The sequence below is a fragment of the Prionailurus bengalensis genome, chromosome F2, assembly GCF_016509475.1.
Source record: "Prionailurus bengalensis isolate Pbe53 chromosome F2, Fcat_Pben_1.1_paternal_pri, whole genome shotgun sequence".
NCBI lineage: Eukaryota > Metazoa > Chordata > Mammalia > Carnivora > Felidae > Prionailurus > Prionailurus bengalensis.
The window spans coordinates 26,294,147-26,308,460 of NC_057353.1; the positions used below are offsets into that span (position 1 = coordinate 26,294,147).

Here is a 14,314-nt window from a genome sequence, read left to right on the forward strand (position 1 = left end):
ACACTTGCTGAATGAGAACTACTACCAATGACCTTTTCAGAATACTGGTAAAGCTATCCTGGTTCTGCTCCCGCCCCCACCCTGAGCTGACCATCTCATCAAGTCTGGAAAAAATTTGCCATGTCTTTACGAATGCTCAAGGACACAGAAAATTTTTAAAAAAACTAAAGACTCAGATGTTCTCAATTTCCCATATTGTAAACCTAGCTTCTCTATTTCCTCTAGCTTCCAAGAAATAGTGAAATAATACATCCAGTGATATCTGTCAATGGTCTTTTCCTGTCTTTGGTGAGAAACAAACACATCATGTCTACAGGACATCAACCAAAGAATAGTTTGAAGCCTATTTCCAGGTAATATTTTGCATTAACACTTGATTGCTAGTTATAACCAAATGGCGATTCTAATTTTTTATTCTTATGAATTCCATTTCTCCACTTAAATCCCTATTTGCCATCTATATACTCTCATTATTTTATTGCTTGACTCTTGGTAAAAATGAACACTAGGAACGATAGCTCTTTCCTTGACTGATTTTAAATAAATTAATCAGAATGGGTACTTGCATAATCTGGAAATCATATGCGTTGGGAATAAGCCTGTTGGAACTTCTCATTAGGCAATTGTAAGTCATAAGTTTGCTGCTGAACCTGTGTCTGTTAAGGATGTAATGCTTCACAACTGACTGACTGGGGCCATTGTCTAGGTGGAGGTTTTGGTGTTGTGGTTGTTATAATTTTATATATATTGGTATAAAATTATTGGTATTCAAACTATGAAAGAATTCTAAAGATGTTTCTCAGTGTGCTTCAAATTCTTGGGAAGCCAGGAGAGTTAATACTAAATATTTGATGAGGTACAATAATTTGAAAGAACTCTAATAAGCCCTTTTAGTCAAAGACTACATAATTGTGATGAGTATTTCTTGTTACTGGTTGACAGCATATGTATACTCATAAATTGGTTATTTTGTTGGAAACTTGAGCAGCAAGCATAGCTGTGCATATTGATGTTATTATACAAATCAAATATGTTTAAAGAGACTGGGTTAACAGAGTCTCAATATTAAAAGGCTATGGTTGACTCTTTCTCTTGGTCTTAATTTCTGTGTCTCTTTATAATTGATTAATGTTCATTGGTAGACTAAGTATGAATAATTTATGATTCACATAGCTGCTGGCTTATTAATTGTTTAATTTCAGAGAAAGTAACTATATATTAAGGAAACTCAAGTTGTCACTCTGAGTAGCCAAGTGAATTTATACAGTTTGTTACTGCATAGTCTAGAAATAGTGTATCAGACATACAGTCTGTATTTTCTACAGTGCTTAAAAAGAAGAATACTAATGAAATGTTGGAGAGATTTTTAAAAGTAAAAAGGAGCAAATGGCCTGATGTGTCTGAGGACTGCATGCTCTGAGTATTATTTCTCCTTTTTTTTTTTTTTACATTTTCTTCTGCTTCAATGAGTCTATGTAATATGCCATAGAATCATTGTAAGATTCTATGTAATATTCAAAAATGAAGTTAATTGAATGATGCTTATTCTTTACAAGAAAACATAATTAAATATTGAAAAGAAAGTTGTAATTAACTTTAGATATATTACAATTTCTTTGGAGTTTGAGCAAATGATTTTGATTCTGAGAAATTAAAGGACATGATAAATTTGCCTTCTTTAGCAACATGCATGGAAAAAACATTGCTGTCTCAAAAAATACACATTATTTTCATAATGGTAATAATTTCATTTGTCTCTACATTTATGCTGAAAACCAAAGGCTAGTATAAATTGCATTTAAACTGAATGTTAATGGCCTTCTCTTGTTTGGTAGAATATTTTCAAATATATCTAAAGATGAAAATTTTAATCAGCATCAGTGATCTTAAATGAAGTTGAAGAATATAAATTTGAAACTTCTACTTTCCTGAAATACAACTTTTAATATTCAAGGACAGGGTTTTGAGAAATGGTCAATAAGATTGATTTTGTCTGTCTTTAAAATACTTTGTGTGACAAAAGTAAGCTTCACATTAGGAAGTGTGGACAATGATTTTCCTAAAAGTGAAATTTGTTTGGATCTGAGAGGAGAAGAAACGAATAATTTTAATGACTTCTCCTATTCCTCATCTCTTTCATGCATTTAGTGCAAATCGTTCCAGAGCTCTGGATGAGCTTCTGTAGAGATCACAGTGCAAAGTTGTGGAAAGGAGCCTGAACTTAATGTTGGCACTATGGTAAACATTTCCACTTTCATGTATCCCTTTAGAGAATTGGGAAGAAAGAGGAACACAAAATGCTATGTGATCTCATAAAATGAAAGAGAAAAGAACAAAATAATATGTATATATTGAGAAAGGAGGGATGAACGGCATTTTAGTTATCTTGATTATATGTGAACAAGTCTCACTTTTCCTGGTAGACTGAGCTCCTTAAGGGCATGATGGCCTATGTATAATTCAGCTTTGTATAATATATTTTTTTCATGAATAAAATATGGTTATGGGCTGACAACCGCTTAGATCTCTACAATGTCATATCTAAATCATTTCTACTTCACCTAATGTTAGACTCACTTCCTCTTTCTTTACTCTCTTATATTACTGAATATCCTCAACTTCATGCATGCTCATCCCCTATACACATTAATTTAAAAATTAAGGCATTCTTATTACTCTTTGCTTAAGGCTAAACTTTGCATTGGTGCAATTGATTGCTTTCTCCAGAGCATTGCTCTATCATTTATTTTCTCTCTTACTTTGAGGACTTTTCCCTTTCTTATGGCTACTTCTCAGCTTAATAATAAGCTCACAGTCCAGCCACAATAAAACAATCAAGTGAAAAACTTAATATATTGGCCTACTTTGAGCAGGTGTCTTAGCTTCAGCTATTACTATATCTGTTCTCTTCCTGGATCATGTAAGCTTTTTAAGAAAGTCTTTACTCTGTCTCCACTTCCTTTCTTCACATTTGTTTCTCAATACATTGCAAATTGATTTTACTCTCATTGATGCTCTAATAAAGATCACCCTTGACTTCTAGATTCTCAAATCCAATGGTTACTTTTTTAGCTCCATCTTCCGGGATCTCTTTGCTAAATGTGGCATTTTGATTCTTTCATTTTTAGAATTTCTTTTTAAATTATAAGTGAGGCTCAAACAAATTTTTCTTTTCTATTTTTTTTTTTTTTGGTCAAGGGGGTATTTTATTTAGTTGCTCTAGATTTCTCCTTTGTGAGTTGTCTGCACATACCTTTTGTTCATTTTCTTATTGATTTGCAGTATATTTAGAATATATTTCAGATACTAATTTATTATTATTGATATGAATTGCAGATACCTTCTTCCAGGTCAATATAGGGTTTTTCCTCAAAGAACTGGTCACAGATTTTAACTTCTCTATTTCCTTTCTTTTCATTTCATCGTTTGCTTATGTCTTATATTTTTATTTCTTTCACTTTCTTTGACTTACCTTTTTTTTTAACTGAGGTAAAATTGTATATAACATTGTAATAGTTTCAGGTGCAAAACAGAATAATTTTATATTTGTATATATTGCAGAGCAATTGCCACAATAAGTCGTTACCATCTGTCACCGTATAATTGACCCCTTTCTCACATTTTGTCCACCCTCACCTCCTTCCTCTCTAACAGCCACTAAGTGAATATAAGTGAAATCATACAGTATTTGTCTTTCTCTGTCTGACTTATTTCACTTAGCATAATACCCTCAAGGTCCATTCATGTCACAAATGGCAAGATTTTCTTCTTTTTCATGGCTAGGTAGCATTTGAGGAACCTCCATACTATTTTCCATAGTAACTGCACCAATTTACATTTCCATTAACAATGTATGAAGGTCCCTTTTTCTCTGGATCCTCTCTAGCACTTGTTATTTCTTGTCTTTTTGATAATGGCCAATCTAACAGGTGTGAGGTGATGTATCATTGGGTCTTTGATTTGCATTTCCCTAATAATTAGTGATGTTGATCATCCTATCATGTACCTGTTGGTCATCTGTATGTTTTCTTTGGAAAAATGTCTATTTAGATCTTCTGCCCATTTTTAATCAGATGATAATGGTTATTATTATTACAACTATTGACTTGAGCTCTTTGTATATTTTGGACACTAACCCCTTCAGATACATGATATGTAAATATTTTCTTTCATTCAGTAGGTTGCCTTCTTGTTTTGTCGATGGTTTCCTCTGTTGTGCAGATGTTTTTTAGTGATGTAGTCCCACACTTGTTTATTTTTGCTTTTGTTCCCTTTGCTTTTGGAGTTAGAGTTAAAAATTCAATGCTTTCATTCATTATTACTTTTATATGCTTCTTTCCATTTTCTTTATTCTTTTATGCTGAAACTTATATTAAAGAAATGTTGGAACTCATAATTTTATTCTCTAGGCCTTTCAACTTCACTATTCTCTCTTTTTAAAATTTCTTTGTTATCTTTGTTCATTCCAGGTCATTTTCACATATTTATTTTCCAGGTAACTAATTTCACTTTAGCTGCTTCTAACTGGCTGCTGAACCAATTGACCATCATATTTTTTAAATTAAAATAACTGCATGTTTCAGTGTTTGAAAAACAGAACAATTCTATTTCATTCCTTCTAAAATACATTTGTTGTTTTATATGAAATCATAAAATGTTTACTCTTCATGCTTTAATTACTTTAAGGTTTTTCATTTTATGCAATCTTTATCATACTGTTTAATTTTCTGCAGTTCTTAGAGCCTAATCCTACCGTCCATTGCATCTGCTTATTATTTTTCATTAATTTGTGTTTCCTATTGTGTTTTGTTAGTTTATCTTGCTTATCTTCAATGAGACTCTGTGTGTGTGTGTGTGTGTGTGTGTGTGTGTGTGTGGTTATCCTGAGCGTGTATATTCTATGATATGGGCTGGTTTTGTTTCTGTCATATGTCCCAGAGATATCAGAAGCCTGTGTTGGAGCTCTCATGCCATGCTATTCACATGAATTTAATACCAAGATCCTTTAAATTGCAAGTTTGTGATTAGGATCATTAGAATTAGGTTTCTTTGTTATACTCCTATGTTACTAGGTAATTTCTTGTCTAGGTTACTTCTTCAGTTAAAATGTGGTATGCTAGGAACCCAGACTTAATATATTCCAACTCCATATCTGTCAAGATCCTGAGTTTTGTTTCCTTTCACCATGTGGTCACTATATCTAAATGCCAAACTTATTATACTGACAAGGCCACTGCCCCTGTAACCTGGCATAGACAGACTAGGAAATCATGTACTAAATGGCCTTTTTTTTCTAGCCAAACATGTTGACATTTTTATTGTTCATCTTTTGAATGTCTTTTTTTGATAAGTAGAAAAATTGAAGTAAAATTGACATATATTTATTTTAGGTGTACAGCATAATTATGTAATATTTGTATATATTGTGAAATGATCACCATAATGAGTCTACTCAACATCATCAACATTGTGTAGTAGTAAAAAAAAATTTTTCTTGTCATGAGAACTTCAAAGATCTATTTATTCTCTTATCAGTTTTTACTTATGTAGTGCACTATTATTAACCATAGTCTCTGTGCTATATATTACATCCTCATGACTTACTTACTTTATTTTACATGACTGTAAGTTTGTTTGTGCCTTTTGACTCCTTTAGCCTGTGTTTTGCCCAACCCTACACTCTCCATCTCTAGTAACCACCAATCTGTTCTCTGTATCCAAGAGCTTGTTTATTTTGTTTCGTGTTGTTTTGCTCTTTAGATTCTGCTCACCTGTAAGTGAGATCATCCTCTATTTGTCTTTTTCTGTCTGACTTATATCACTAATGAAATGTGATAATGGCCTCGAGTCCATCCATATTGTTGAAAACGGCAGTAAATGAGCTCTTTTTTATGGAACAATTTTACCTAGAAGTATGACTCTTTACTTCAATAGTATCATGGAAAAGGTGATTACCATTTGTTAATCTCTCACTGATGATTTAGCCACCCAAAGGAGCATGTTACTGTAATGTGCTTCACGTACAGTTAGTTACAGGAGGTAAAAACGCAGATGTAGAAGGCATGGGAAAAACTGCTGAAGAACACCAACCTGACAAAAATTCTTCAAACTTTTTTACTTGAAAAATTTCTTGATATTTTGCCTTTCAGCCGCATATTTCTCTGACAGGTGGCATTACATTTGTAGATGGATAGATGAGCAGGCTGAATCATGGTCCCAAAAGTTTCAAGTCCTAATACCTGGAAAGTGTAAATGCTGTCTTATTTGGAAAAGATCTTGAGATGCAAAGGTTATCCTGGAATACTGGCTGAGTCCCAAGTGCCTTGCTAAGAGAGAGGCAGAGGGAGATTTGACACAGACAGAGAAGCTGATGTGAAGATGGAACAGAGAGAGGTTTGAAGATGCTGGACCTGAAGATTGAAGTGATGCAGCCACAAGCCAAGAAAAGTTGGTAGGCACTGGAAGCTCCAAATCCAAAATTGGTATCACTGGTCTGAAATCAAGGTGTCACCAAGGCCATGCTCCCTCTGGACGTTCTAGGGGCAGAGTCTCTTCTTTGCTTCTTCCTCCAGCTTTCAGAACTATTGGGATAATAAATGTCTTTTTTTTAAAGACACCAAGTTTGTGGTAATTTGTCCTGGCAGCTGCAAACAAAACAAAACAAAACAAAACAAAACAAAACAAAACAAAAAACAAAACAAAAAAAAAACCAATGCATGGATTAACATGTTTTCCTTTCTTCAAATTTAGAAGTGGATCAAACCATCATTTCATACCTGATATCTTTAGGTGCAGCCATATAATTGAAAGCATCTGCAGGATAAGGCAGTCAACCCCCCATGATTGGTAAGGGTATAGACTCTGCATTTGGGCTATCTGGCTTTGAGTTTCACCTCCTAGAAGTTTTGTCATTTTGGGTAGGCTATTGAACTCCTTCTGTCTAACTGTACTCATATATACAATGGGGATAATGACAGGTACATTCATGCAATTCAATAATAGTTGCAGTAACACCTCTTGTAGGTGTTACGAGGATTAAAGTTGAAATAATTCATATAAGCTGAGCGCTGGTAGGTACAGGGTAAATGTTAGGTAATAGTATTTAGTCCTAACATGCAGATGTGGTTTTCTCAGATTGCATTCAGTCAACCATATTCCTTCATTTGCACTCAGTTCGTTAATCGTTTGTTAAAAGGAATATCTCTCAGCATTTAAATATTATGTACTGTGGTGTTTACAGTCACTTTTTCCTAAACTTGAATTCTTCAAGTAATGATAACGAATAACAATTACATATATGACATCACGTCACAATTTGTCTAAATTAATAATCATTAATTGAACCATTTTGATATAAGAACACTGTATTTCTTTATATAGAGATAAATTCAGATAAAAATCTGTGATGGGCTAGCTTGTAAGGAAAATCTCTAAAATATTTAATTTTCTTACTAATATTCTCTAATATGTTGAATGTATAACATAACATTGCAGGAAGCAAAAAAAATGCTAAATAAATCTTCCAAAAAATAACTTTCTTGAGGGAGCTCTATAATATGGAGCAAGAGAACAGCTTTTCCATTTTTAGGGAGGTCTAAGATTCTAAGATAATCTTTAAGAATGTTACAAGAAATGATGAAAGTATCAGCTGAGAAGAAATTTTTTTTTCTCATTTATGTTTAACTGGCACATTGTAATAAGAAATTTGGAAGTTTTTTTAAATCTTTCTAAATTAAAGCATAATTAACATGTAGTGTTATATTAGTTTTAGGTGTAGAATATAATGGCTTAACAATTCTATACATTATTCAGTGCTCATCATGTTAAATGTATTCTTAATCCTTTTTATCGGTTTCACCCATATCTTTCTCCACCTCCCCTCTGGCAACCACCAGTTTGTTGTCTGTTATTTAAGTCTATTTTTTGTTTGTTTGTCTCTTTTGTCTTTGTTCATTCAGTTTCTTAAATTTCACACATGAATGAGAAGTTTTAAAGCTTTATCATGATGGTATTTTCTAGTCACAAAGGCTATTCTACAGACGCTAGCAACATTAACTGAGAGGCACCTAGTGTAGTCCTGTTCTATGAGTTATACAGCAGACAAACCATTCTTGCTGGACCATTGGACTTATGTAAAGGCATCTTGAGAGATAAATTTAGAGTAGTTTCTGGCATGTTGAAAAAGTGTTGCAGTGATAGTTAAATATACAGTCATTTGAGTCTGCTGGTCTTGCTTAGGAATCCTTTCTGCTACTTACGGGCTGTATGACTTTAGGCAAATTATTTATACTCTCCTATAATGTGGAGATAATATTAGTGTTACCTGCTGGAGTTGTTATAAAGATTAAAGAAACGTATCTATTTGCAGTAATAAGCATAATGCATAGCATTTGGTAAACAGGCAGTGGGGAGTCAGTAAATGACTTTGAAGCAGGGAAGAACAGGACCAGAAGTGCACCTTAGACAGATACACTTGGCTGCAATGTTTTTGGCTGGCAGTAGGTGGGAACGGATTGGAGGAAGGAATTTATGACCTGACACAGTGCTTTCCAGGAAAGCTTCATTGCACAAAACTAAATATACCTGTAGGGTGTACTATAATGGGTACCACTGAGGGCATTCTTAATAAATGTTTGGTAAAGATGAGTTCATTCTCCCAGCTATGTACAAGGGTCTATTAAAATATAATAAAGCAATAGAAGTTATTTAAATATAGAGTAAAAAAACAAACAGAAAACAGTTACAAAAAATTCAAGAGTTTTGTTTATCAGGATAACAACATCTGAGCGTAAAGTAAATAATTCTGCTCAAAATAAGGCAAAGGTATCTTTATTTTTCTTACATGTTGGTAGATATCTGAACATTTCATAGGCCTTTCTCCTTTTGGTTACTTGCCACTGAATTCTCAATTTATTCTTTCTGCCCATTGTACAGTATCTGAGTTTTATAGCCAAGATGAATGAAGGCACATTTTTTAAGATACATTCTAAGAAAAATATATGAATCAGTTTGGCAAACATTTAAAAAATTGATTTCCACAGTTAAATATTAGCTTACTAATGCACTTTACATTTTTCAAACACTCATTGATTGCAATAAAAATATTGTTTGTTTTATAAACTCTATCTCCAAAAGTTTTCAATTATCACACTGTAAACAAGGATTTGATGAAGACGCAAAATAAACCTGAGCTTTCATCTTTCTCTTCCACAACTTGAGGAGTAGAGAATGGTGACAGGGTTTGATCCAGCCTGGGTGCTGGCTAGAATCCAAGTGGTATCCATAGAGAAGCAATGCTAGCCATATACAGACTTGTGCTGTCTGTACCGGGCAGCTCTCCACACAGCTCTCTGCATCCCTCTGGCCATGTGGTACAGCTCTTCCATTCCTTTTAGGTCAGAATTTCTCAGTTGTTTTTTGCTGCCGCGTTGCACATTATGTTTGTGCTTCAAGGCCAGGTTGAAATTATATACTTTTCTTTCAGCTGAATTTAGAGAAAAAATATGTAAATTAGTTGGGCTAACATTTAAAGACATTTATTTCCACATTTAGGTATTGTTCTTACGTGATTTCTGCCCTGTATTTTCCTTCCCACAAACAATACAAATTAATTTTATAATGAGATGGAAAGGTCAATATGTCCCTTTTTGCAGAGGTTTGCTATGCCTTTTGAAGTAAAAAAAAATTCAACAGTGTGCAAACTATTTTACTATACCACATTAGTTTTGTACTTTAAAGAAAAATGAGCTAACAGTACAAAACTCTTTTACTATATCACAATCCTTTCATTTTTTTTCCCTTTTTTCTTATGATGTCTATGAAGAAGATGAGTATCCAATGAACCATTATTTCACCAAAACCCATCAGTTGGAGCACTGGATAGCATAGCGGAGTCATGCTATAATGCAGAGGTTCTGAAATCGAGCTTTAGAGACCTCCTTAGATTGTCGTGGAGAAAGGGGAGAATCTAAATCCACTGCAAAAGAGTTCTACAATTCTTTAAAAGTTTTGAAAGATTAAATATACAATTTGGAGGTCATTGATTTAGTAGACTGTATACCTAGGGGGAGAAATAGACTAGAGTGTAGACATAGCTTGTTTTACAATGCCAAAAACGTGTGAATTCCTAAAATTAGTGAAGTATTTTTTTTTCAGATTGAATACTATCTTACTAACATGTGTCATTTCCAGGAAATCTTTAATAATCTTTTTTTTTCTAAATTAAAAAATAGATTGTTTCTTAAAAACTTTTTATGGCTTTTCAAGAAGTTAAGTTTTGTAAATCGGTGAACTTCTACTAATGTTGAACCATTTTCCAAGTTTTGAATTGATTTCCTCATTGAGATGCTATTTTTAGAGCATCTTCAGTATTTTTAAATCCTTATTTGGATGTACTGCTATCTTATTGGATGATTATGCTTCATCAAACTGTTTTTCAAAAAATCTTCCTAAAATTGGCTAATAATATGTGATTAGGAACAATTTTAATACGGAAGCAAATCTGTAACTGTCTGTAAAACCCAGTTTTAGTCATTTGATGAGACTCTTCTAAGGGTTCTGAAAATTGCATCAATGTTTTTAAAGACCATTATAGAATTTTTAGCATCACAGCATAAAATCCGTATATGAGAAGTTAATAGGCTTCCCTTACATTACTTTCTGCTGCCATGGGCATCTTCTGTCACTCTTCTCATCAATATTCTCCTAACATGAGGCGCAAGAAGGTGAGTGACCCGGAGGGAAAGAGGCGACCTGGTGAGCTCTTGAGTCCTTGGAGCACCTGTTATCCATGGATTTCAAAGCACTTAATCCCGTTTGATGGTCCTGTGAGTTAAGAAGTGCTTTACGACTTGGCTGTGAGCTTGTCATGGGTCTCCAGTACATTATTGGAAAATAGAACCCCTGGGCTATTTTCCTGACTCCTGGGTCAATGTTCACGTCAAGAGATGACACTTGAGCCTTGGCTGACAGGGGGATTGGGTGCTGATGGTTAACACTACTAGTAATTGATCTTCTTGCTTTTTGTTTATTCATATGTACAAACCTGAAAAATTAAATATCCCCACACTGCATGATCCCAGTATTTGGAGAATTATGATCTTCTTCCATAGAAATATGAATAATTTAAAGAACATGTGATTGCGCCATGAACAATTGAAGTCAAAGACAAGAATGGAATAACTAAAAAAAGCCTTGTGATAAAATACAATTTGGAGGAACTATGTTAAAGCATAAACCAGTTATGAGATATTTATAGACTTTGACTTTGTAAAGCAACTTTGCATTTGACTGTGTTTATTAGTGAATGGGAATTTATTTCCCTATATTGAATGAGCATTTCTTGGCAGGCAAACTGTGCACAAGCTACAATGAGCTTCAATGAAGTGCTTTCACATTCCCTTCCCACTGAGTTGAAAGCCTTCTTATATTCTCTCAAGTGTGTTTCTTTTCTCATGGAGGATGGCTTTGTTGAAAATTGCTTCCTCTTCTCTTGATTATTGAATCAGATATTATATTCAGTTCTTCAATACTTTATAGAATGTTGGTGAAAAATGAAATATAATGAGTATGATTCTTCCCTGTATTTTGAACACTATGTAGATTCAGCTGTAAAGAATTTAGCGGGGCGAAGCCAGTATTAGAGGAAAGATATTTAACTGACTTTTCTCTTTCTCTGTAATGGCTCCTGTCACATTCCTGCCTCCACCATTATGATACTCTTCATTTCCAGCATTTTCTTTATGTGTCAATAGCCAGAGTCAGCCCTCAGTATACCCATTTTGAGTATACCCATTTGCTTCAACCCAGATGACTCATGTGGCCAAAGGTAGTTTGCTGTTATTTCCCAAACAGACCAATGTCCTATATTCTATATTTTTAAGTTTTCTTCCTTCTTCATTCACCATTAATATTAACCTGACCTTAGAATGTTGTTCATCTGCTAAGAACAATTAGAATGAAATTAAAACACCAAAGATGAATATGGTGTTTTCCACACTTCAATTCAAACTGTCAAAGGATTGGAAAAGTCCTGAACTTATATTTAACTTTGCCTCTTCATAGTTATCCTCCATATCCTAAAAATATGAAGTAAATCTTATCGCAGTTATACTCTAATATTTGTGCCATTTTGTGTAGGCATACTGTAATAATTTTATTTCATCCTTTCTCAAGCAATTGAGTGTAGTTATTAGATTATAAACTCTGGAGCTAAATCCTTCTGTATCTGTCAAGTCCTACCTGCCTGAGGTTTCTTATTTATAACATGAAGATAAGGTTGGTGTATTAAATAGGTTTATAAATATGGTGCTTGATACATAGTACATGGCATGTCAGAGTGTTCTTCTATTGTTACTCATTCATTATGAAAGATTTATTGAGCTTTTACTATGCACCTTAGTGGTGACCTTGTAATGCTAAAAAATATTGAAGGGCAAATATTAACTCAATGATCACTTAAATAAATAGAATTTCAAATTTTGATAAAAATCTCAATTAAAATACAGGACAGTAGGAAACACAGTTGCTGGAAAATAAGATTGAAAGACAAGTGAATCTGGTTTATTTTGGAGGGAACAGTAAGTCTCCAATGAAGACTAAATATTTGAATGGCAATCTAAAGCATTATAAGAATTCATCGATTTAGTGAGAAGAGTGTTCTAGAAAGAGAACTTGTCAAAATTAGAGAAGGGGTCATTGATACTAAAGTATCTGAGAGAATGGGAAGTAAATGGGTATAATAGCAGCAGAAGAAAAGTGCCTATTTAAACAAGGAAAAAATAAGAAACTAGGACAAATGCAGGCAACTTCTTAGGTTTGATGGCAGGGAGTTTTCTTCTCATTGTATCAATTTACTCAGTGTAGTAGAGTGTGAAGCTCTCTGCTGAGAATGAGGTTTCCGTGATAGGACTGGTGGTTTGAGGATATGCAGAAGGTCTGAAATCTTTATGTGGAAAACAGGAAAGTGGCTTGACCAATGAATATGGCACAATTACTGGGAAGTGTTGAGTGTTCAGTTAAGGTTGGTGGTTTATTAATTTATATAAAGGATTCCACATTCCCTGTTGTATGTTTTTCTGTAGCAGAACTCAGATGCCTGAGGTTAGACCAAAGAAAGGTCTCCAGTTCTTAAGAAAAGGACCACCCAGATTGGAGGTCTTTTAAATAGATAAAATGCAGAGACAGAGGAATAGAGGATTTAGGTGTTATAAAGGCAATGGTTAGAATCATGTTCCACAAGATTTTAACTTAGTGTGGAGAGAGGTTTTGTCATAAGAAGATTATTTATAAAGCAATACTAAAGGGACCAACACATTGAAGTTTTTCAGTTGTAATGAGTGTTAGGGTTGTAGTTAGTGTAATTAAATAATAATCTAAAAACTAAAACAAAAACTTGTAATGTGAGAGAGGAGAATAATTTTTTAAAGTTTATTTATTTATTTTGAGGGGAGAAGGGGCAGAGAGAGAGGGAGACAGAGAATCCCAAGCAGGACCCATGCTGTCAGCACAGAGCCTGGTATGAGGCTTGATCTCCGGAACCATGAGACCATCACCTGAGCCAAAATCAAGAGTTCGATGCTAACCGACTGAGGCACCCAGGTGCCCTGAGAGAGAAGAATTTTTAAAATACCAATATTAAGATTGGAAGAGTTTTAGTAATGATAGTTTTTAGTGTCTGTCCAGGAAAGTGGATGACCAAAGAGAAAGTCCTTGATGATGATTTGAAGGAACTGAGAGGCCAGGATTTGGGAAGAGTTGTCCATGTGGCTTTTAGCAGAAATTGTCATGAGTAGAGAAACTTTGAGTTAAGTGCCAAGATTTCAACAAATGGGAGGGCTGGGTGGTGGGAGTGGGGGTGTGGGGGGGTGCCGGGATCTTAACAAATGTGATTATGAGAGTAATATAGTGGATTGGAATGAGCTTCAAAAAAAGCAGAGTTTTTTTTATAAAAGCATAAGGGAATGATTGTCTAGAGATATGTATATGAACAGTTCATAAAGGAAAAAGCAATTTTTTAACCCTTGCTTTATAGCGAAAGTATGGTTTTCATGATTTTCTCATAATTGGTCATTAAAATACATTTTTTTGATTTTCACATAATTAAAGGTGGAATATCAGTTTTGGCTTAGGGCCCAAAATGTCCTTTTAAAACTTGCTTGCTTTTGGAAACTTCAGTATTATTTAAAGAGCTTTGTTTTTATTTATAAACATAAACACACACACACACACACACACACACACACACACACACATTCTTTCTGAAGGTAGAAACACCACTATAGAAGTTATCAAATGATACCAGATATTAGATGGT

At 34.0% G+C, this 14,314-nt stretch overlaps 1 long non-coding RNA gene across 1 annotated transcript in view; it reads left to right on the plus strand.

The window, feature by feature from the left end:
* Nucleotides 1-229: 229 nt before the first annotated feature.
* LOC122496068 overlaps nt 230-14,314 on the plus strand; it is a 51,099-nt gene continuing 37,014 nt past the window's right edge. Inside the window, exon 1 of the long non-coding RNA XR_006300667.1 lies at nt 230-353. This is a non-coding gene — a long non-coding RNA (uncharacterized LOC122496068). The remainder of the gene's footprint in view (nt 354-14,314) is intronic.